Source organism: Parasteatoda tepidariorum, chromosome 9, assembly GCF_982258835.1.
Source record: "Parasteatoda tepidariorum strain Cologne lab strain chromosome 9, Ptep-v5.0, whole genome shotgun sequence".
NCBI lineage: Eukaryota > Metazoa > Arthropoda > Arachnida > Araneae > Theridiidae > Parasteatoda > Parasteatoda tepidariorum.
In genome coordinates this window covers 96757722-96780359 of record NC_141763.1, presented here as the reverse complement: position 1 = coordinate 96780359, position 22638 = coordinate 96757722, and the positions used below count along the sequence as shown (strand labels likewise).

At 35.1% G+C, this 22638-nt stretch overlaps 19 non-coding genes across 19 annotated transcripts; all 19 read right to left on the bottom strand.

Moving 5' to 3' along the window:
- Positions 1-286: 286 nt before the first annotated feature.
- Positions 287-405, bottom strand: TRNAL-CAA (transfer RNA leucine (anticodon CAA)). Its single transcript has 2 exons — positions 368-405; positions 287-332 (listed from the first exon to the last, which is right to left on the bottom strand). It is a non-coding gene; the product is annotated as a tRNA-Leu (tRNA).
- Positions 406-660: 255 nt separating this feature from the next.
- Positions 661-779, bottom strand: TRNAL-CAA (transfer RNA leucine (anticodon CAA)). Its single transcript has 2 exons — positions 742-779; positions 661-706 (listed from the first exon to the last, which is right to left on the bottom strand). It is a non-coding gene; the product is annotated as a tRNA-Leu (tRNA).
- A 1754-nt stretch (positions 780-2533) lies between these two features.
- TRNAL-CAA (transfer RNA leucine (anticodon CAA)) lies at positions 2534-2652 on the bottom strand. The gene is made up of 2 exons: positions 2615-2652; positions 2534-2579 (listed from the first exon to the last, which is right to left on the bottom strand). It is a non-coding gene; the product is annotated as a tRNA-Leu (tRNA).
- Positions 2653-3654: 1002 nt separating this feature from the next.
- Positions 3655-3773, bottom strand: TRNAL-CAA (transfer RNA leucine (anticodon CAA)). The gene is made up of 2 exons: positions 3736-3773; positions 3655-3700 (listed from the first exon to the last, which is right to left on the bottom strand). It is a non-coding gene; the product is annotated as a tRNA-Leu (tRNA).
- A 255-nt stretch (positions 3774-4028) lies between these two features.
- TRNAL-CAA (transfer RNA leucine (anticodon CAA)) lies at positions 4029-4147 on the bottom strand. Its single transcript has 2 exons — positions 4110-4147; positions 4029-4074 (listed from the first exon to the last, which is right to left on the bottom strand). It is a non-coding gene; the product is annotated as a tRNA-Leu (tRNA).
- Positions 4148-6275: 2128 nt separating this feature from the next.
- TRNAL-CAA (transfer RNA leucine (anticodon CAA)) lies at positions 6276-6394 on the bottom strand. The gene is made up of 2 exons: positions 6357-6394; positions 6276-6321 (listed from the first exon to the last, which is right to left on the bottom strand). It is a non-coding gene; the product is annotated as a tRNA-Leu (tRNA).
- Positions 6395-9014: 2620 nt separating this feature from the next.
- TRNAL-CAA (transfer RNA leucine (anticodon CAA)) lies at positions 9015-9133 on the bottom strand. Its single transcript has 2 exons — positions 9096-9133; positions 9015-9060 (listed from the first exon to the last, which is right to left on the bottom strand). It is a non-coding gene; the product is annotated as a tRNA-Leu (tRNA).
- A 255-nt stretch (positions 9134-9388) lies between these two features.
- TRNAL-CAA (transfer RNA leucine (anticodon CAA)) lies at positions 9389-9507 on the bottom strand. Its single transcript has 2 exons — positions 9470-9507; positions 9389-9434 (listed from the first exon to the last, which is right to left on the bottom strand). It is a non-coding gene; the product is annotated as a tRNA-Leu (tRNA).
- A 255-nt stretch (positions 9508-9762) lies between these two features.
- On the bottom strand, positions 9763-9881 carry TRNAL-CAA (transfer RNA leucine (anticodon CAA)). Its single transcript has 2 exons — positions 9844-9881; positions 9763-9808 (listed from the first exon to the last, which is right to left on the bottom strand). It is a non-coding gene; the product is annotated as a tRNA-Leu (tRNA).
- Positions 9882-10510: 629 nt separating this feature from the next.
- TRNAL-CAA (transfer RNA leucine (anticodon CAA)) lies at positions 10511-10629 on the bottom strand. The gene is made up of 2 exons: positions 10592-10629; positions 10511-10556 (listed from the first exon to the last, which is right to left on the bottom strand). It is a non-coding gene; the product is annotated as a tRNA-Leu (tRNA).
- Positions 10630-12378: 1749 nt separating this feature from the next.
- Positions 12379-12497, bottom strand: TRNAL-CAA (transfer RNA leucine (anticodon CAA)). Its single transcript has 2 exons — positions 12460-12497; positions 12379-12424 (listed from the first exon to the last, which is right to left on the bottom strand). It is a non-coding gene; the product is annotated as a tRNA-Leu (tRNA).
- A 255-nt stretch (positions 12498-12752) lies between these two features.
- Positions 12753-12871, bottom strand: TRNAL-CAA (transfer RNA leucine (anticodon CAA)). Its single transcript has 2 exons — positions 12834-12871; positions 12753-12798 (listed from the first exon to the last, which is right to left on the bottom strand). It is a non-coding gene; the product is annotated as a tRNA-Leu (tRNA).
- Positions 12872-13126: 255 nt separating this feature from the next.
- On the bottom strand, positions 13127-13245 carry TRNAL-CAA (transfer RNA leucine (anticodon CAA)). Its single transcript has 2 exons — positions 13208-13245; positions 13127-13172 (listed from the first exon to the last, which is right to left on the bottom strand). It is a non-coding gene; the product is annotated as a tRNA-Leu (tRNA).
- A 1003-nt stretch (positions 13246-14248) lies between these two features.
- TRNAL-CAA (transfer RNA leucine (anticodon CAA)) lies at positions 14249-14367 on the bottom strand. Its single transcript has 2 exons — positions 14330-14367; positions 14249-14294 (listed from the first exon to the last, which is right to left on the bottom strand). It is a non-coding gene; the product is annotated as a tRNA-Leu (tRNA).
- A 629-nt stretch (positions 14368-14996) lies between these two features.
- Positions 14997-15115, bottom strand: TRNAL-CAA (transfer RNA leucine (anticodon CAA)). The gene is made up of 2 exons: positions 15078-15115; positions 14997-15042 (listed from the first exon to the last, which is right to left on the bottom strand). It is a non-coding gene; the product is annotated as a tRNA-Leu (tRNA).
- Positions 15116-16988: 1873 nt separating this feature from the next.
- TRNAL-CAA (transfer RNA leucine (anticodon CAA)) lies at positions 16989-17107 on the bottom strand. Its single transcript has 2 exons — positions 17070-17107; positions 16989-17034 (listed from the first exon to the last, which is right to left on the bottom strand). It is a non-coding gene; the product is annotated as a tRNA-Leu (tRNA).
- Positions 17108-17362: 255 nt separating this feature from the next.
- Positions 17363-17481, bottom strand: TRNAL-CAA (transfer RNA leucine (anticodon CAA)). The gene is made up of 2 exons: positions 17444-17481; positions 17363-17408 (listed from the first exon to the last, which is right to left on the bottom strand). It is a non-coding gene; the product is annotated as a tRNA-Leu (tRNA).
- A 2873-nt stretch (positions 17482-20354) lies between these two features.
- On the bottom strand, positions 20355-20473 carry TRNAL-CAA (transfer RNA leucine (anticodon CAA)). The gene is made up of 2 exons: positions 20436-20473; positions 20355-20400 (listed from the first exon to the last, which is right to left on the bottom strand). It is a non-coding gene; the product is annotated as a tRNA-Leu (tRNA).
- A 629-nt stretch (positions 20474-21102) lies between these two features.
- TRNAL-CAA (transfer RNA leucine (anticodon CAA)) lies at positions 21103-21221 on the bottom strand. Its single transcript has 2 exons — positions 21184-21221; positions 21103-21148 (listed from the first exon to the last, which is right to left on the bottom strand). It is a non-coding gene; the product is annotated as a tRNA-Leu (tRNA).
- Between the last annotated feature and the right edge of the window lie 1417 nt (positions 21222-22638).

The window sequence follows — 22638 nt, the reverse complement described above, 5'->3', positions numbered from 1 at the left end:
CTGGCGCCTTAGACCGCTCGGCCATCCTGACACGAACGTAACTGATATTTTTTTAATATTGAATAGAAAATGCATTGATCTTTTGAGATTATTCACGGTTTCTTAGCGATTCAAATTTTCTTTAGTTAAACAACGTGCAAAATATCATTATCCAAACATTTTTCATTTAATATTTTTATTATGAATTATAAAATTAAAACTCGTTTTGAACCGAACACCCTCAATGATAGATTGAAATTTTTAAACCTCCTATGTGAGAAATGCGAATATGTGTAAAAAATGTGCCAGTCAGAAGTGGGATTCGAACCCACGCCCACATTCGTGGACCAGAACACTCAACACTCTGATAACAGAGCAAGGAACACTCCTTGAGTCTGGCGCCTTAGACCCCTCGGCCATCCTGACACGAACGTAACTGATATTTTTTTAATATTGAATAGAAAATGCATTGATCTTTTGAGATTATTCACGGTTTCTTAGCGATTCAAATTTTCTTTAGTTAAACAACGTGCAAAATATCATTATTCAAACATTTTTCATTTAATATTTTTATTATGAATTAAAAAATTAAAACTCGTTTTGAACCGAACACCCTCAATGATTGATTGAAATTTTTAAACCTCCTATGTGAGAAATGCGAATATGTGTAAAAAATGTGCCAGTCAGAAGTGGGATTCGAACCCACGCCCACATTCGTGGACCAGAACACTCAACACTCTGATAACAGAGCAAGGAACACTCCTTGAGTCTGGCGCCTTAGACCGCTCGGCCATCCTGACACGAACGTAACTGATATTTTTTTAATATTGAATAGAAAATGCATTGATCTTTTGAGATTATTCACGGTTTCTTAGCGATTCAAATTTTCTTTAGTTAAACAACGTGCAAAATATCATTATCCAAACATTTTTCATTTAATATTTTTATTATGAATTATAAAATTAAAACTCGTTTTGAACCGAACACCCTCAATGATAGATTGAAATTTTTAAACCTCCTATGTGAGAAATGCGAATATGTGTAAAAAAATGTGCCAGTCAGAAGTGGGATTCGAACCCACGCCCACATTCGTGGACCAGAACACTCAACACTCTGATAACAGAGCAAGGAACACTCCTTGAGTCTGGCGCCGTAGACCGCTCGGCCATCCTGACACGAACGTAACTGATATTTTTTTAATATTGAATAGAAAATGCATTAATCTTTTGAGATTATTCACGGTTTCTTAGCGATTCAAATTTTCTTTAGTTAAACAACGTGCAAAATATCATTTTCCAAACATTTTTCATTTAATATTTTTATTACGAATTATAAAATTAAAACTCGTTTTGAACCGAACACCCTCAATGATAGATTGAAATTTTTAAACCTCCTATGTGAGAAATGCGAATATGTGTAAAAAATGTGCCAGTCAGAAGTGGGATTCGAACCCACGCCCACATTCGTGGACCAGAACACTCAACACTCTGATAACAGAGCAAGGAACACTCCTTGAGTCTGGCGCCTTAGACCGCTCGGCCATCCTGATACGAACGTAACTGATATTTTTTTAATATTGAATAGAAAATGCATTGATCTTTTGAGATTATTCACGGTTTCTTAGCAATTCAAATTTTCCTTAGTTAAACAACGTGCAAAATATCATTATTCAAACATTTTTCATTTAATATTTTTATTATGAAATATAAAATTAAAACTCGTTTTGAACCGAACACCCTCAATGATTGATTGAAATTTTTAAACCTCCTATGTGAGAAATGCGAATATGTGTAAAAAATGTGCCAGTCAGAAGTGGGATTCGAACCCACGCCCACATTCGTGGACCAGAACACTCAACACTCTGATAACAGAGCAAGGAACACTCCTTGAGTCTGGCGTCTTAGACCGCTCGGCCATCCTGACACGAACGTAACTGATATTTTTTTAATATTGAATAGAAAATGCATTAATCTTTTGAGATTATTCACGGTTTCTTAGCGATTCAAATTTTCTTTAGTTAAACAACGTGCAAAATAGCATTATCCAAACATTTTTCATTTAATATTTTTATTATGAATTATAAAATTAAAACTCTCGTTTTGAACCGAACACCCTCAATGATAGATTGAAATTTTTAAACCTCCTATGTGAGAAATGCGAATATGTGTAAAAAATGTGCCAGTCAGAAGTAGGATTCGAACCCACGCCCACATTCGTGGACCAGAACACTCAACACTCTGATAACAGAGCAAGGAACACTCCTTGAGTCTGGCGCCTTAGACCGCTCGGCCATCCTGATACGAACGTAACTGATATTTTTTTAATATTGAATAGAAAATGCATTGATCTTTTGAGATTATTCACGGTTTCTTAGCGATTCAAATTTTCCTTAGTTAAACAACGTGCAAAATATCATTATTCAAACATTTTTCATTTAATATTTTTATTATGAAATATAAAATTAAAACTCGTTTTGAACCGAACACCCTCAATGATTGATTGAAATTTTTAAACCTCCTATGTGAGAAATGCGAATATGTGTAAAAAATGTGCCAGTCAGAAGTGGGATTCGAACCCACGCCCACATTCGTGGACCAGAACACTCAACACTCTGATAACAGAGCAAGGAACACTCCTTGAGTCTGGCGCCTTAGACCGCTCGGCCATCCTGACACGAACGTAACTGATATTTTTTTAATATTGAATAGAAAATGCATTGATCTTTTGAGATTATTCACGGTTTCTTAGCGATTCAAATTTTCTTTAGTTAAACAACGTGCAAAATATCATTATTCAAACATTTTTCATTTAATATTTTTATTATGAATTATAAAATTAAAACTCGTTTTGAACCGAACACCCTCAATGATTGATTGAAATTTTTAAACCTCCTATGTGAGAAATGCGAATATGTGTAAAAAATGTGCCAGTCAGAAGTGGGATTCGAACCCACGCCCAAATTCGTGGACCAGAACACTCTACACTCTGATAACAGAGCAAGGAACACTCCTTGAGTCTGTCGCCTTAGACCGCTCGGCCATCCTGACACGAACGTAACTGATATTTTTAAATATTGAATAGAAAATGCATTGATCTTTTGAGATTATTCACGGTTTCTTAGCGATTCAAATTTTCTTTAGTTAAACAACGTGCAAAATATCATTATCCAAACATTTTTCATTTAATATTTTTATTATGAATTATAAAATTAAAACTCGTTTTGGACCGAACACCCTCAATGATAGATTGAAATTTTTAAACCTCCTATGTGAGAAATGCGAATATGTGTAAAAAATGTGCCAGTCAGAAGTGGGATTCGAACCCACGCCCACATTCGTGGACCAGAACACTCAACACTCTGATAACAGAGCAAGGAACACTCCTTGAGTCTGGCACCTTAGACCGCTCGGCCATCCTGACACGAACGTAACTGATATTTTTTTAATATTGAATAGAAAATGCATTGATCTTTTGAGATTATTCACGGTTTCTTAGCGATTCAAATTTTCTTTAGTTAAACAACGTGCAAAATAGCATTATCCAAACATTTTTCATTTAATATTTTTATTATGAATTATAAAATTAAAACTCGTTTTGAACCGAACACCCTCAACGATAGATTGAAATTTTTAAACCTCCTATGTGAGAAATGCGAATATGTGTAAAAAATGTGCCAGTCAGAAGTGGGATTCGAACCCACGCCCACATTCGTGGACCAGAACACTCAACACTCTGATAACAGAGCAAGGAACACTCCTTGAGTCTGGCGCCTTAGACCGCTCGGCCATCCTGACACGAACGTAACTGATATTTTTTTAATATTGAATAGAAAATGCATTGATCTTTTGAGATTATTCACGGTTTCTTAGCGATTCAAATTTTCTTTAGTTAAACAACGTGCAAAATATCATTATCCAAACATTTTTCATTTAATATTTTTATTATGAATTATAAAATTAAAACTCGTTTTGAACCGAACACCCTCAACGATAGATTGAAATTTTTAAACCTCCTATGTGAGAAATGCGAATATGTGTAAAAAATGTGCCAGTCAGAAGTGGGATTCGAACCCACGCCCACATTCGTGGACCAGAACACTCAACACTCTGATAACAGAGCAAGGAACACTCCTTGAGTCTGGCGCCTTAGACCGCTCGGCCATCCTGACACGAACGTAACTGATATTTTTTTAATATTGAATAGAAAATGCATTGATCTTTTGAGATTATTCACGGTTTCTTAGCGATTCAAATTTTCTTTAGTTAAACAACGTGCAAAATAGCATTATCCAAACATTTTTCATTTAATATTTTTATTATGAATTATAAAATTAAAACTCGTTTTGAACCGAACACCCTCAACGATAGATTGAAATTTTTAAACCTCCTATGTGAGAAATGCGAATATGTGTAAAAAATGTGCCAGTCAGAAGTGGGATTCGAACCCACGCCCAAATTCGTGGACCAGAACACTCAACACTCTGATAACAGAGCAAGGAACACTCCTTGAGTCTGGCGCCTTAGACCGCTCGGCCATCCTGACACGAACGTAACTGATATTTTTTTAATATTGAATAGAAAATGCATTGATCTTTTGAGATTATTCACGGTTTCTTAGCGATTCAAATTTTCTTTAGTTAAACAACGTGCAAAATATCATTATTCAAACATTTTTCATTTAATATTTTTATTATGAATTAAAAAATTAAAACTCGTTTTGAACCGAACACCCTCAATGATAGATTGAAATTTTTAAACCTCCTATGTGAGAAATGCGAATATGTGTAAAAAAATGTGCCAGTCAGAAGTGGGATTCGAACCCACGCCCACATTCGTGGACCAGAACACTCAACACTCTGATAACAGAGCAAGGAACACTCCTTGAGTCTGGCGCCGTAGACCGCTCGGCCATCCTGACACGAACGTAACTGATATTTTTTTAATATTGAATAGAAAATGCATTAATCTTTTGAGATTATTCACGGTTTCTTAGCGATTCAAATTTTCTTTAGTTAAACAACGTGCAAAATATCATTTTCCAAACATTTTTCATTTAATATTTTTATTACGAATTATAAAATTAAAACTCGTTTTGAACCGAACACCCTCAATGATAGATTGAAATTTTTAAACCTCCTATGTGAGAAATGCGAATATGTGTAAAAAATGTGCCAGTCAGAAGTGGGATTCGACCCCACGCCCACATTCGTGGACCAGAACACTCAACACTCTGATAACAGAGCAAGGAACACTCCTTGAGTCTGGCGCCTTAGACCGCTCGGCCATCCTGATACGAACGTAACTGATATTTTTTTAATATTGAATAGAAAATGCATTGATCTTTTGAGATTATTCACGGTTTCTTAGCAATTCAAATTTTCCTTAGTTAAACAACGTGCAAAATATCATTATTCAAACATTTTTCATTTAATATTTTTATTATGAAATATAAAATTAAAACTCGTTTTGAACCGAACACCCTCAATGATTGATTGAAATTTTTAAACCTCCTATGTGAGAAATGCGAATATGTGTAAAAAATGTGCCAGTCAGAAGTGGGATTCGAACCCACGCCCACATTCGTGGACCAGAACACTCAACACTCTGATAACAGAGCAAGGAACACTCCTTGAGTCTGGCGTCTTAGACCGCTCGGCCATCCTGACACGAACGTAACTGATATTTTTTTAATATTGAATAGAAAATGCATTGATCTTTTGAGATTATTCACGGTTTCTTAGCGATTCAAATTTTCTTTAGTTAAACAACGTGCAAAATAGCATTATCCAAACATTTTTCATTTAATATTTTTATTATGAATTATAAAATTAAAACTCTCGTTTTGAACCGAACACCCTCAATGATAGATTGAAATTTTTAAACCTCCTATGTGAGAAATGCGAATATGTGTAAAAAATGTGCCAGTCAGAAGTAGGATTCGAACCCACGCCCACATTCGTGGACCAGAACACTCAACACTCTGATAACAGAGCAAGGAACACTCCTTGAGTCTGGCGCCTTAGACCGCTCGGCCATCCTGATACGAACGTAACTGATATTTTTTTAATATTGAATAGAAAATGCATTGATCTTTTGAGATTATTCACGGTTTCTTAGCGATTCAAATTTTCCTTAGTTAAACAACGTGCAAAATATCATTATTCAAACATTTTTCATTTAATATTTTTATTATGAAATATAAAATTAAAACACGTTTTGAACCGAACACCCTCAATGATTGATTGAAATTTTTAAACCTCCTATGTGAGAAATGCGAATATGTGTAAAAAATGTGCCAGTCAGAAGTGGGATTCGAACCCACGCCCACATTCGTGGACCAGAACACTCAACACTCTGATAACAGAGCAAGGAACACTCCTTGAGTCTGGCGCCTTAGACCGCTCGGCCATCCTGACACGAACGTAACTGATATTTTTTTAATATTGAATAGAAAATGCATTGATCTTTTGAGATTATTCACGGTTTCTTAGCGATTCAAATTTTCTTTAGTTAAACAACGTGCAAAATATCATTATTCAAACATTTTTCATTTAATATTTTTATTATGAATTATAAAATTAAAACTCGTTTTGAACCGAACACCCTCAATGATTGATTGAAATTTTTAAACCTCCTATGTGAGAAATGCGAATATGTGTAAAAAATGTGCCAGTCAGAAGTGGGATTCGAACCCACGCCCAAATTCGTGGACCAGAACACTCAACACTCTGATAACAGAGCAAGGAACACTCCTTGAGTCTGTCGCCTTAGACCGCTCGGCCATCCTGACACGAACGTAACTGATATTTTTAAATATTGAATAGAAAATGCATTGATCTTTTGAGATTATTCACGGTTTCTTAGCGATTCAAATTTTCTTTAGTTAAACAACGTGCAAAATATCATTATCCAAACATTTTTCATTTAATATTTTTATTATGAATTATAAAATTAAAACTCGTTTTGGACCGAACACCCTCAATGATAGATTGAAATTTTTAAACCTCCTATGTGAGAAATGCGAATATGTGTAAAAAATGTGCCAGTCAGAAGTGGGATTCGAACCCACGCCCACATTCGTGGACCAGAACACTCACCACTCTGATAACAGAGCAAGGAACACTCCTTGAGTCTGGCACCTTAGACCGCTCGGCCATCCTGACACGAACGTAACTGATATTTTTTTAATATTGAATAGAAAATGCATTGATCTTTTGAGATTATTCACGGTTTCTTAGCGATTCAAATTTTCTTTAGTTAAACAACGTGCAAAATAGCATTATCCAAACATTTTTCATTTAATATTTTTATTATGAATTATAAAATTAAAACTCGTTTTGAACCGAACACCCTCAACGATAGATTGAAATTTTTAAACCTCCTATGTGAGAAATGCGAATATGTGTAAAAAATGTGCCAGTCAGAAGTGGGATTCGAACCCACGCCCAAATTCGTGGACCAGAACACTCAACACTCTGATAACAGAGCAAGGAACACTCCTTGAGTCTGGCGCCTTAGACCGCTCGGCCATCCTGACACGAACGTAACTGATATTTTTTTAATATTGAATAGAAAATGCATTGATCTTTTGAGATTATTCACGGTTTCTTAGCGATTCAAATTTTCTTTAGTTAAACAACGTGCAAAATATCATTATTCAAACATTTTTCATTTAATATTTTTATTATGAATTATAAAATTAAAACTCGTTTTGAACCGAACACCCTCAATGATTGATTGAAATTTTTAAACCTCCTATGTGAGAAATGCGAATATGTGTAAAAAATGTGCCAGTCAGAAGTGGGATTCGAACCCACGCCCAAATTCGTGGACCAGAACACTCAACACTCTGATAACAGAGCAAGGAACACTCCTTGAGTCTGTCGCCTTAGACCGCTCGGCCATCCTGACACGAACGTAACTGATATTTTTTTAATATTGAATAGAAAATGCATTGATCTTTTGAGATTATTCACGGTTTCTTAGCGATTCAAATTTTCTTTAGTTAAACAACGTGCAAAATATCATTATCCAAACATTTTTCATTTAATATTTTTATTATGAATTATAAAATTAAAACTCGTTTTGGACCGAACACCCTCAATGATAGATTGAAATTTTTAAACCTCCTATGTGAGAAATGCGAATATGTGTAAAAAATGTGCCAGTCAGAAGTGGGATTCGAACCCACGCCCACATTCGTGGACCAGAACACTCAACACTCTGATAGCAGAGCAAGGAACACTCCTTGAGTCTGGCTCCTTAGACCGCTCGGCCATCCTGACACGAACGTAACTGATATTTTTTTAATATTGAATAGAAAATGCATTGATCTTTTGAGATTATTCACGGTTTCTTAGCGATTCAAATTTTCCTTAGTTAAACAACGTGCAAAATATCATTAATCAAACATTTTTCATTTAATATTTTTATTATGAAATATAAAATTAAAACTCGTTTTGAACCGAACACCCTCAATGATTGATTGAAATTTTTAAACCTCCTATGTGAGAAATGCGAATATGTGTAAAAAATGTGCCAGTCAGAAGTGGGATTCGAACCCACGCCCACATTCGTGGACCAGAACACTCAACACTCTGATAACAGAGCAAGGAACACTCCTTGAGTCTGGCGCCTCAAGGTCAGAAGTGGGATTCGTGCCAGTCAGAAGTGGGATTCGAACCCACGCCCACATTCGTGGAGCAGAACACTCAACACTCTTATAACAGAGCAAGGAACATTCCTTGAGTCTGGCGCCTTAGACCGCTCTTCCATCCTGACACGAACGTAACTGATATTTTTTTAATATTGAATAGAAAATGCATTGATCTTTTGAGATTATTCACGGTTTCTTAGCGATTCAAATTTTCTTTAGTTAAACAACGTGCAAAATAGCATTATCCAAACATTTTTCATTTAATATTTTTATTATGAATTATAAAATTAAAACTCGTTTTGAACCGAACACCCTCAATGATAGATTGAAATTTTTAAACCTCCTATGTGAGAAATGCGAATATGTGTAAAAAATGTGCCAGTCAGAAGTGGGATTCGAACCCACGCCCACATTCGTGGACCAGAACACTCAACACTCTGATAACAGAGCAAGGAACACTCCTTGAGTCTGGCGCCTTTGACCGCTCGGCCATCCTGACACGAACGTAACTGATATTTTTTTAATATTGAATAGAAAATGCATTGATCTTTTGAGATTATTCACGGTTTCTTAGCGATTCAAATTTTCTTTAGTTAAACAACGTGCAAAATAGCATTATCCAAACATTTTTCATTTAATATTTTTATTATGAATTATAAAATTAAAACTCGTTTTGAACCGAACACCCTCAATGATAGATTGAAATTTTTAAACCTCCTATGTGAGAAATGCGAATATGTGTAAAAAATGTGCCAGTCAGAAGTGGGATTCGAACCCACGCCCACATTCGTGGACCAGAACACTCAACACTCTGATAACAGAGCAAGGAACACTCCTTGAGTCTGGCGCCTTTGACCGCTCGGCCATCCTGACACGAACGTAACTGATATTTTTTTAATATTGAATAGAAAATGCATTGATCTTTTGAGATTATTCACGGTTTCTTAGCGATTCAAATTTTCTTTAGTTAAACAACGTGCAAAATATCATTATCCAAACATTTTTCATTTAATATTTTTATTATGAATTATAAAATTAAAACTCGTTTTGAACCGAACACCCTCAATGATAGATTGAAATTTTTAAACCTCCTATGTGAGAAATGCGAATATGTGTAAAAAATGTGCCAGTCAGAAGTGGGATTCGAACCCACGACCACATTCGTGGACCAGAACACTCAACACTCTGATAACAGAGCAAGGAACACTCCTTGAGTCTGGCGCCTTAGACCGCTCGGCCATCCTGACACGAACGTAACTGATATTTTTTTAATATTGAATAGAAAATGCATTGATCTTTTGAGATTATTCACGGTTTCTTAGCGATTCAAATTTTCTTTAGTTAAACAACGTGCAAAATATCATTATTCAAACATTTTTCATTTAATATTTTTATTATGAATTATAAAATTAAAACTCGTTTTGAACCGAACACCCTCAATGATTGATTGAAATTTTTAAACCTCCTATGTGAGAAATGCGAATATGTGTAAAAAATGTGCCAGTCAGAAGTGGGATTCGAACCCACGCCCAAATTCGTGGACCAGAACACTCAACACTCTGATAACAGAGCTAGGAACACTCCTTGAGTCTGTCGCCTTAGACCGCTCGGCCATCCTGACACGAACGTAACTGATATTTTTTTAATATTGAATAGAAAATGCATTGATCTTTTGAGATTATTCACGGTTTCTTAGCGATTCAAATTTACTTTAGTTAAACAACGTTCAAAATATCATTATCCAAACATTTTTCATTTAATATTTTTATTACGAATTATAAATTTAAAACTCGTTTTGAACCGAACACCCTCAATGATAGATTGAAATTTTTAAACCTCCTATGTGAGAAATGCGAATATGTGTAAAAAATGTGCCAGTCAGAAGTGGGATTCGAACCCACGCCCACATTCGTGGACCAGAACACTCAACACTCTGATAACAGAGCAAGGAACACTCCTTGAGTCTGGCGCCTTAGACCGCTCGGCCATCCTGACACGAACGTAACTGATATTTTTTTAATATTGAATAGAAAATGCATTGATCTTTTGAGATTATTCACGGTTTCTTAGCGATTCAAATTTTCTTTAGTTAAACAACGTGCAAAATAGCATTATCCAAACATTTTTCATTTAATATTTTTATTATGAATTATAAAATTAAAACTCGTTTTGAACCGAACACCCTCAATGATAGATTGAAATTTTTAAACCTCCTATGTGAGAAATGCGAATATGTGTAAAAAATGTGCCAGTCAGAAGTGGGATTCGAACACACGCCCACATTCGTGGACCAGAACACTCAACACTCTGATAACAGAGCAAGGAACACTCCTTGAGTCTGGCGCCTTTGACCGCTCGGCCATCCTGACACGAACGTAACTGATATTTTTTTAATATTGAATAGAAAATGCATTGATCTTTTGAGATTATTCACGGTTTCTTAGCGATTCAAATTTTCTTTAGTTAAACAACGTGCAAAATATCATTATCCAAACATTTTTCATTTAATATTTTTATTATGAATTATAAAATTAAAACTCGTTTTGAACCGAACACCCTCAATGATAGATTGAAATTTTTAAACCTCCTATGTGAGAAATGCGAATATGTGTAAAAAATGTGCCAGTCAGAAGTGGGAATCGAACCCACGACCACATTCGTGGACCAGAACACTCAACACTCTGATAACAGAGCAAGGAACACTCCTTGAGTCTGGCGCCTTAGACCGCTCGGCCATCCTGACACGAACGTAACTGATATTTTTTTAATATTGAATAGAAAATGCATTGATCTTTTGAGATTATTCACGGTTTCTTAGCGATTCAAATTTTCTTTAGTTAAACAACGTGCAAAATATCATTATTCAAACATTTTTCATTTAATATTTTTATTATGAATTATAAAATTAAAACTCGTTTTGAACCGAACACCCTCAATGATTGATTGAAATTTTTAAACCTCCTATGTGAGAAATGCGAATATGTGTAAAAAATGTGCCAGTCAGAAGTGGGATTCGAACCCACGCCCAAATTCGTGGACCAGAACACTCAACACTCTGATAACAGAGCAAGGAACACTCCTTGAGTCTGTCGCCTTAGACCGCTCGGCCATCCTGACACGAACGTAACTGATATTTTTTTAATATTGAATAGAAAATGCATTGATCTTTTGAGATTATTCACGGTTTCTTAGCGATTCAAATTTTCTTTAGTTAAACAACGTGCAAAATATCATTATCCAAACATTTTTCATTTAATATTTTTATTATGAATTATAAAATTAAAACTCGTTTTGAACCGAACACCCTCAATGATAGATTGAAATTTTTAAACCTCCTATGTGAGAAATGCGAATATGTGTAAAAAATGTGCCAGTCAGAAGTGGGATTCGAACCCACGCCCACATTCGTGGACCAGAACACTCAACACTCTGATAACAGAGCAAGGAACACCCTTGAGTCTGGGGCCATAGACCGCTCGGCCATCCTGACACAAACGTAACTGATATTTTTTTAATATTGAATGGAAAATGCATTGATCTTTTGAGATTATTCACGGTTTCTTAGCGATTCAAATTTTCTTTAGTTAAACAACGTGCAAAATATCATTATCCAAACATTTTTATTTAATATTTTTATTATGAATTATAAAAGTAAAACTCGTTTTGAACCGAACACCCTCAATGATAGATTGAAATTTTTAAACCTTCTATGTTAGAAATGCGAATATGTGTAAAAAATGCGCCAGTCAGAAGTGGGATTCGAACCCACGCCCACATTCGTGGACCAGAACACTCAACACTCTGATAACAGAGCAAGGAGCACTCCTTGAGTCTGGCGCCTTAGACCGCTCGGCCATCCTGACACGAACGTAACTGATATTTTTTTAATATTGAATAGAAACTGCATTGATCTTTTGAGATTATTCACGGCTTCTTAGCGATTCAAATTTTCTTTAGTTAAACAACGTGCAAAATATCATTATCCAAACATTTTTCATTTAATATTTTTATTATGAATTATAAAAGTAAAACTCATTTTGAACCGATCACCCTCAGTGATAGATTAAAATTTTTAAACCTTCTATGTTTGAAATGCGAATATGTGTGAAAAATGTGCCAGTCAGAAGTGGGATTCGAACCCACGCCCACTTTCGTGGACCAGAACACTCAACACTCTGATAACAGAGCAAGGAACACTCCTTGAGTCTGGCGCCTTAGACCGCTCGGCCATCCTGACACGAACGTAGCTGATATTTTTTTAATATTGAATAGAAAATGCATTGATCTTTTGAGATTATTCACGGTTTCTTAGCGATTCAAATTTACTTTAGTTAAACAACGTTCAAAATATCATTATCCAAACATTTTTCATTTAATATTTTTATAATGAATTATAAAAGTAAAACTCGTTTTGAACCGAACTCCCTCAATGATAGATTGAAATTTTTAAACCTCCTATGTGAGAAATGCGAATATGTGTAAAAAATGTGCCAGTCAGAAGTGGGATTCGAACCCACGCCCACATTCGTGGACCAGAACACTCAACACTCTGATAACAGAGCAAGGAACACTCCTTGAGTCTGGCGCCTTAGACCGCTCGGCCATCCTGACACGAACGTAACTGATATTTTTTTAATATTGAATAGAAAATGCATTGATCTTTTGAGATTATTCACGGTTTCTTTGCGATTCAAATTTTCTTTAGTTAAACAACGTGCAAAATAGCATTATCCAAACATTTTTCATTTAATATTTTTATTATGAATTATAAAATTAAAACTCGTTTTGAACCGAACACCCTCAATGATAGATTGAAATTTTTAAACCTCCTATGTGAGAAATGCGAATATGTGTAAAAAATGTGCCAGTCAGAAGTAGGATTCGAACCCACGCCCACATTCGTGGACCAGAACACTCAACACTCTGATAACAGAGCAAGGAACACTCCTTGAGTCTGGCGCCTTAGACCGCTCGGCCATCCTGATACGAACGTAACTGATATTTTTTTAATATTGAATAGAAAATGCATTGATCTTTTGAGATTATTCACGGTTTCTTAGCGATTCAAATTTTCCTTAGTTAAACAACGTGCAAAATATCATTATTCAAACATTTTTCATTTAATATTTTTATTATGAAATATAAAATTAAAACTCGTTTTGAACCGAACACCCTCAATGATTGATTGAAATTTTTAAACCTCCTATGTGAGAAATGCGAATATGTGTAAAAAATGTGCCAGTCAGAAGTGGGATTCGGACCCACGCCCACATTCGTGGACCAGAACACTCAACACTCTGATAACAGAGCAAGGAACACTCCTTGAGTCTGGCGCCTTAGACCGCTCGGCCATCCTTTCACGAACGTAACTGATATTTTTTTAATATTGAATAGAAAATGCATTGATCTTTTGAGATTATTCACGGTTTCTTAGCGATTCAAATTTTCTTTAGTTAAACAACGTGCAAAATATCATTATCCAAACATTTTTCATTTAATATTTTTATTATGAATTATAAAATTAAAACTCGTTTTGAACCGAACACCCTCAATGATAGATTGAAATTTTTAAACCTCCTATGTGAGAAATGCGAATATGTGTAAAAAATGTGCCAGTCAGAAGTGGGATTCGAACCCACGCCCACATTCGTGGACCAGAACACTCAACACTCTGATAACAGAGCAAGGAACACTCCTTGAGTCTGGCGCCTTAGACCGCTCGGCCATCCTGACACGAACGTAACTGATATTTTTTTAATATTGAATAGAAAATGCATTGATCTTTTGAGATTATTCACGGTTTCTTAGCGATTCAAATTTTCTTTAGTTAAACAACGTGCAAAATATCATTATTCAAACATTTTTCATTTAATATTTTTATTATGAATTATAAAATTAAAACTCGTTTTGAACCGAACACCCTCAATGATTGATTGAAATTTTTAAACCTCCTATGTGAGAAATGCGAATATGTGTAAAAAATGTGCCAGTCAGAAGTGGGATTCGAACCCACGCCCAAATTCGTGGACCAGAACACTCAACACTCTGATAACAGAGCAAGGAACACTCCTTGAGTCTGTCGCCTTAGACCGCTCGGCCATCCTGACACGAACGTAACTGATATTTTTTTAATATTGAATAGAAAATGCATTGATCTTTTGAGATTATTCACGGTTTCTTAGCGATTCAAATTTTCTTTAGTTAAACAACGTGCAAAATATCATTATCCAAACATTTTTCATTTAATATTTTTATTATGAATTATAAAATTAAAACTCGTTTTGGACCGAACACCCTCAATGATAGATTGAAATTTTTAAACCTCCTATGTGAGAAATGCGAATATGTGTAAAAAATGTGCCAGTCAGAAGTGGGATTCGAACCCACGCCCACATTCGTGGACCAGAACACTCAACACTCTGATAACAGAGCAAGGAACACTCCTTGAGTCTGGCGCCTTAGACCGCTCGGCCATCCTGACACGAACGTAACTGATATTTTTTTAATATTGAATAGAAAATGCATTGATGTTTTGAGATTATTCACGGTTTCTTAGCGATTCAAATTTTCTTTAGTTAAACAACGTGCAAAATAGCATTATCCAAACATTTTTCATTTAATATTTTTATTATGAATTATAAAATTAAAACTCGTTTTGAACCGAACACCCTCAATGATAGATTGAAATTTTTAAACCTCCTATGAGAGAAATGCGAATATGTGTAAAAAATGTGCCAGTCAGAAGTGGGATTCGAACCCACGCCCAAATTCGTGGACCAGAACACTCAACACTCTGATAACAGAGCAAGGAACACTCCTTGAGTCTGGCGCCTTAGACCGCTCGGCCATCCTGACACGAACGTAACTGATATTTTTTTAATATTGAATAGAAAATGCATTGATCTTTTGAGATTATTCACGGTTTCTTAGCGATTCAAATTTTCTTTAGTTAAACAACGTGCAAAATATCATTATTCAAACATTTTTCATTTAATATTTTTATTATGAATTATAAAATTAAAACTCGTTTTGAACCGAACACCCTCAATGATTGATTGAAATTTTTAAACCTCCTATGTGAGAAATGCGAATATGTGTAAAAAATGTGCCAGTCAGAAGTGGGATTCGAACCCACGCCCAAATTCGTGGACCAGAACACTCAACACTCTGATAACAGAGCAAGGAACACTCCTTGAGTCTGTCGCCTTAGACCGCTCGGCCATCCTGACACGAACGTAACTGATATTTTTTTAATATTGAATAGAAAATGCATTGATCTTTTGAGATTATTCACGGTTTCTTAGCGATTCAAATTTTCTTTAGTTAAACAACGTGCAAAATATCATTATCCAAACATTTTTCATTTAATATTTTTATTATGAATTATAAAATTAAAACTCGTTTTGGACCGAACACCCTCAATGATAGATTGAAATTTTTAAACCTCCTATGTGAGAAATGCGAATATGTGTAAACAATGTGCCAGTCAGAAGTGGGATTCAAACCCACGCCCACATTCGTGGACCAGAACACTCAACACTCTGATAGCAGAGCAAGGAACACTCCTTGAGTCTGGCGCCTTAGACCGCTCGGCCATCCTGACACGAACGTAACTGATATTTTTTTAATATTGAATAGAAAATGCATTGATCTTTTGAGATTATTCACGGTTTCTTTGCGATTCAAATTTTCCTTAGTTAAACAACGTGCAAAATATCATTATTCAAACATTTTTCATTTAATATTTTTATTATGAAATATAAAATTAAAACTCGTTTTGAACCGAACACCCTCAATGATTGATTGAAATTTTTAAACCTCCTATGTGAGAAATGCGAATATGTGTAAAAAATGTGCCAGTCAGAAGTGGGATTCGAACCCACGCCCACATTCGTGGACCAGAACACTCAACACTCTGATAACAGAGCAAGGAACACTCCTTGAGTCTGGCTCCTCAAGGTCAGAAGTGGGATTCGTGCCAGTCAGAAGTGGGATTCGAACCCACGCCCACATTCGTGGAGCAGAACACTCAACACTCTGATAACAGAGCAAGGAACATTCCTTGAGTCTGGCGCCTTAGACCGCTCAGCCATCCTGACACGAACGTAACTGATATTTTTTTAATATTGAATAGAAAATGCATTGATCTTTTGAGATTATTCACGGTTTCTTAGCGATTCAAATTTTCTTTAGTTAAACAACGTGCAAAATAGCATTATCCAAACATTTTTCATTTAATATTTTTATTATGAATTATAAAATTAAAACTCGTTTTGAACCGAACACCCTCAATGATAGATTGAAATTTTTAAACCTCCTATGTGAGAAATGCGAATATGTGTAAAAAATGTGCCAGTCAGAAGTGGGATTCGAACCCACGCCCACATTCGTGGACCAGAACACTCAACACTCTGATAACAGAGCAAGGAACACTCCTTGAGTCTGGCGCCTTTGACCGCTCGGCCATCCTGACACGAACGTAACTGATATTTTTTTAATATTGAATAGAAAATGCATTGATCTTTTGAGATTATTCACGGTTTCTTAGCGATTAAAATTTTCTTTAGTTAAACAACGTGCAAAATATCATTATCCAAACATTTTTCATTTAATATTTTTATTATGAATTATAAAATTAAAACTCGTTTTGAACCGAACACCCTCAATGATAGATTGAAATTTTTAAACCTCCTATGTGAGAAATGCGAATATGTGTAAAAAATGTGCCAGTCAGAAGTGGGATTCGAACCCACGACCACATTCGTGGACCAGAACACTCAACACTCTGATAACAGAGCAAGGAACACTCCTTGAGTCTGGCGCCTTAGACCGCTCGGCCATCCTGACACGAACGTAACTGATATTTTTTTAATATTGAATAGAAAATGCATTGATCTTTTGAGATTATTCACGGTTTCTTAGCGATTCAAATTTTCTTTAGTTAAACAACGTGCAAAATATCATTATTCAAACATTTTTCATTTAATATTTTTATTATGAATTATAAAATTAAAACTCGTTTTGAACCGAACACCCTCAATGATTGATTGAAATTTTTAAACCTCCTATGTGAGAAATGCGAATATGTGTAAAAAATGTGCCAGTCAGAAGTGGGATTCGAACCCACGCCCAAATTCGTGGACCAGAACACTCAACACTCTGATAACAGAGCAAGGAACACTCCTTGAGTCTGTCGCCTTAGACCGCTCGGCCATCCTGACACGAACGTAACTGATATTTTTTTAATATTGAATAGAAAATGCATTGATCTTTTGAGATTATTCACGGTTTCTTAGCGATTCAAATTTTCTTTAGTTAAACAACGTGCAAAATATCATTATCCAAACATTTTTCATTTAATATTTTTATTATGAATTATAAAATTAAAACTCGTTTTGGACCGAACACCCTCAATGATAGATTGAAATTTTTAAACCTCCTATGTGAGAAATGCGAATATGTGTAAAAAATGTGCCAGTCAGAAGTGGGATTCAAACCCACGCCCACATTCGTGGACCAGAACACTCAACACTCTGATAGCAGAGCAAGGAACACTCCTTGAGTCTGGCGCCTTAGACCGCTCGGCCATCCTGACACGAACGTAACTGATATTTTTTTAATATTGAATAGAAAATGCATTGATCTTTTGAGATTATTCACGGTTTCTTAGCGATTCAAATTTTCCTTAGTTAAACAACGTGCAAAATATCATTATTCAAACATTTTTCATTTAATATTTTTATTATGAAATATAAAATTAAAACTCGTTTTGAACCGAACACCCTCAATGATTGATTGAAATTTTTAAACCTCCTATGTGAGAAATGCGAATATGTGTAAAAAATGTGCCAGTCAGAAGTGGGATTCGAACCAACGCCCACATTCGTGGACCAGAACACTCAACACTCTGATAACAGAGCAAGGAACACTCCTTGAGTCTGGCGCCTTAGACCGCTCGGCCATCCTGACTCGAACGTAACTGATATTTTTTTAATATTGAATAGAAAATGCATTGATCTTTTGAGATTATTCACGGTTTCTTAGCGATTCAAATTTTCTTTAGTTAAACAACGTGCAAAATAGCATTATCCAAACATTTTTCATTTAATATTTTTATTATGAATTATAAAATTAAAACTCGTTTTGAACCGAACACCCTCAATGATTGATTGAAATTTTTAAACCTCCTATGTGAGAAATGCGAATATGTGTAAAAAATGTGCCAGTCAGAAGTGGGATTCGACCCCACGCCCACATTCGTGGACCAGAACACTCAACACTCTCAAAACAGAGCAAGGAACACTCCTTGAGTCTGGCGCCTTAGACCGCTCGGCCATCCTGACACGAACGTAACTGATATTTTTTTAATATTGAATAGAAAATGCATTGATCTTTTGAGATTATTCACGGCTTCTTAGCGATTCAAATTTTCTTTAGTTAAACAACGTGCAAAATATCATTATCCAAACATTTTTCATTTAATATTTTTATTATGAATTATAAAATTAAAACTCGTTTTGAACCGAACACCCTCAATGATAGATTGAAATTTTTAAACCTCCTATGTGAGAAATGCGAATATGTGTAAAAAATGTGCCAGTCAGAAGAGGGATTCGAACCCACGCCCACATTCGTGGACCAGAACACTCAACACTCTGATAACAGAGCAAGGAACACTCCTTGAGTCTGGCGCCTTAGACCGCTCGGCCATCCTGATACGAACGTAACTGATATTTTTTTAATATTGAATAGAAAATGCATTGATCTTTTGAGATTATTCACGGTTTCTTAGCGATTCAAATTTTCCTTAGTTAAACAACGTGCAAAATATCATTATTCAAACATTTTTCATTTAATATTTTTATTATGAAATATAAAATTAAAACTCGTTTTGAACCGAACACCCTCAATGATTGATTGAAATTTTTAAACCTCCTATGTGAGAAATGTGAATATGTGTAAAAAATGTGCCAGTCAGAAGTGGGATTCGAACGCACGCCCACATTCGTGGACCAGAACACTCAACACTCTGATAACAGAGCAAGGAACACTCCTTGAGTCTGGCGCCTTAGACCGCTCGGCCATCCTGACACGAACGTAACTGATATTTTTTTAATATTGAATAGAAAATGCATTGATCTTTTGAGATTATTCACGGTTTCTTAGCGATTCAAATTTTCTTTAGTTAAACAACGTGCAAAATAGCATTATCCAAACATTTTTCATTTAATATTTTTATTATGAATTATAAAATTAAAACTCGTTTTGAACCGAACACCCTCAATGATAGATTGAAATTTTTAAACCTCCTATGTGAGAAATGCGAATATGTGTAAAAAATGTGCCAGTCAGAAGTGGGATTCGAACCCACGCCCACATTCGTGGACCAGAACACTCAACACTCTGATAACAGAGCAAGGAACACTCCTTGAGTCTGGCGCCTTAGACCGCTCGGCCATCCTGATACGAACGTAACTGATATTTTTTTAATATTGAATAGAAAATGCATTGATCTTTTGAGATTATTCACGCTTTCTTAGCGATTCAAATTTTCCTTAGTTAAACAACGTGCAAAATATCATTATTCAAACATTTTTCATTTAATATTTTTATTATGAAATATAAAATTAAAACTCGTTTTGAACCGAACACCCTCAATGATTGATTGAAATTTTTAAACCTCCTATGTGAGAAATGCGAATATGTGTAAAAAATGTGCCAGTCAGAAGTGGGATTCGAACCCACGCCCACATTCGTGGACCAGAACACTCAACACTCTCAAAACAGAGCAAGGAACACTCCTTGAGTCTGGCGCCTTAGACCGCTCGGCCATCCTGACACGAACGTAACTGATATTTTTTTAATATTGAATAGAAAATGCATTGATCTTTTGAGATTATTCACGGCTTCTTAGCGATTCAAATTTTCTTTAGTTAAACAACGTGCAAAATATCATTATCCAAACATTTTTCATTTAATATTTTTATTATGAATTATAAAATTAAAACTCGTTTCTAACCGAACACCCTCAATGATAGATTGAAATTTTTAAACCTCCTATGTGAGAAATGCGAATATGTGTAAAAAATGTGCCAGTCAGAAGAGGGATTCGAACCCACGCCCACATTCGTGGACCAGAACACTCAACACTCTGATAACAGAGCAAGGAACACTCCTTGAGTCTGGCGCCTTAGACCGCTCGGCCATCCTGATACGAACGTAACTGATATTTTTTTAATATTGAATAGAAAATGCATTGATCTTTTGAGATTATTCACGGTTTCTTAGCGATTCAAATTTTCCTTAGTTAAACAACGTGCAAAATATCATTATTCAAACATTTTTCATTTAATATTTTTATTATGAAATATAAAATTAAAACTCGTTTTGAACCGAACACCCTCAATGATTGATTGAAATTTTTAAACCTCCTATGTGAGAAATGCGAATATGTGTAAAAAATGTGCCAGTCAGAAGTGGGATTCGAACCCACGCCCACATTCGTGGACCAGAACACTCAACACTCTGATAACAGAGCAAGGAACACTCCTTGAGTCTGGCGCCTTAGACCGCTCGGCCATCCTGACACGAACGTAACTGATATTTTTTTAATATTGAATAGAAAATGCATTGATCTTTTGAGATTATTCACGGTTTCTTAGCGATTCAAATTTTCTTTAGTTAAACAACGTGCAAAATAGCATTATCCAAACATTTTTCATTTAATATTTTTATTATGAATTATAAAATTAAAACTCGTTTTGAACCGAACACCCTCAATGATAGATTGAAATTTTTAAACCTCCTATGTGAGAAATGCGAATATGTGTAAAAAATGTGCCAGTCAGAAGTGGGATTCGAACCCACGCCCACATTCGTGGACCAGAACACTCAACACTGATAACAGAGCAAGGAACACTCCTTGAGTCTGGCGCCTTAGACCGCTCGGCCATCCTGATACGAACGTAACTGATATTTTTTTAATATTGAATAGAAAATGCATTGATCTTTTGAGATTATTCACGGTTTCTTAGCGATTCAAATTTTCCTTAGTTAAACAACGTGCAAAATATCATTAACCAAAAATTTTTCATTTAATATTTTTATTATGAATTATAAAAGTAAAACTCATTTTGAACCGAACACCCTCAGTGATAGATTAAAATTTTTAAACCTTCTATGTTTGAAATGCGAATATGTGTGAAAAATGTGCCAGTCAGAAGTGGGATTCGAAGCCACGCCCACTTTCGTGGACCAGAACACTCAACACTCTGATAACAGAGCAAGGAACACTCCTTGAGTCTGGCGCCTTAGACCGCTCGGCCATCCTGACACGAACGTAACGGTTGTTTTTTTAATATGTAATAGAAAATGCATAGAACTACATTTCAAAGAGTTTTAATTTAATAGAAAGAGAAGCGAATAAGGTTTGCAAAGCTAACCATACAAGATTGTTACTCAACCTTCTGGGGTTGAGGAGCTTGAGCGAGTAGTGGAAGTAGTTATTATAATATAAGTACGCTAGTGTAATTATTAACTTATTGCGTAAGTGAAAGTGAATTTTTTTAGTCTTTTCCATGTTCGTACGGTATGGCAGGGAATTTCTCTTAAATGGCACCAAAATTCCGCGTATTTTTCGATCTAAATTGATAACACTATAATCATTTGTAATAATTCATTTTGTTAATTTGTTTTTAATTAATAATTCAAAAAATGTTAAATAATTTGTTATCCCTATAGTATTTGTTTAGATTCATTTTGTTAGGTTGTCTTAAGTAATAATTTAAGAAGTGTTAATTAAGTTGTTACACGTTAGGTATTTATTTTCATTCAGTTTTTTATGTCGTCTAAAATGATATTTTAAATCGTGATGATAAGTAATTAGTATTAATTCTGCATTGTAAGTAATTGCATAATTATTGATAGATAAAATAATCAAAAGTTATAAATATCTACTGAAAATTATGTTTTGCATGGAATAATCTTTGGATAAACGAATTTTAT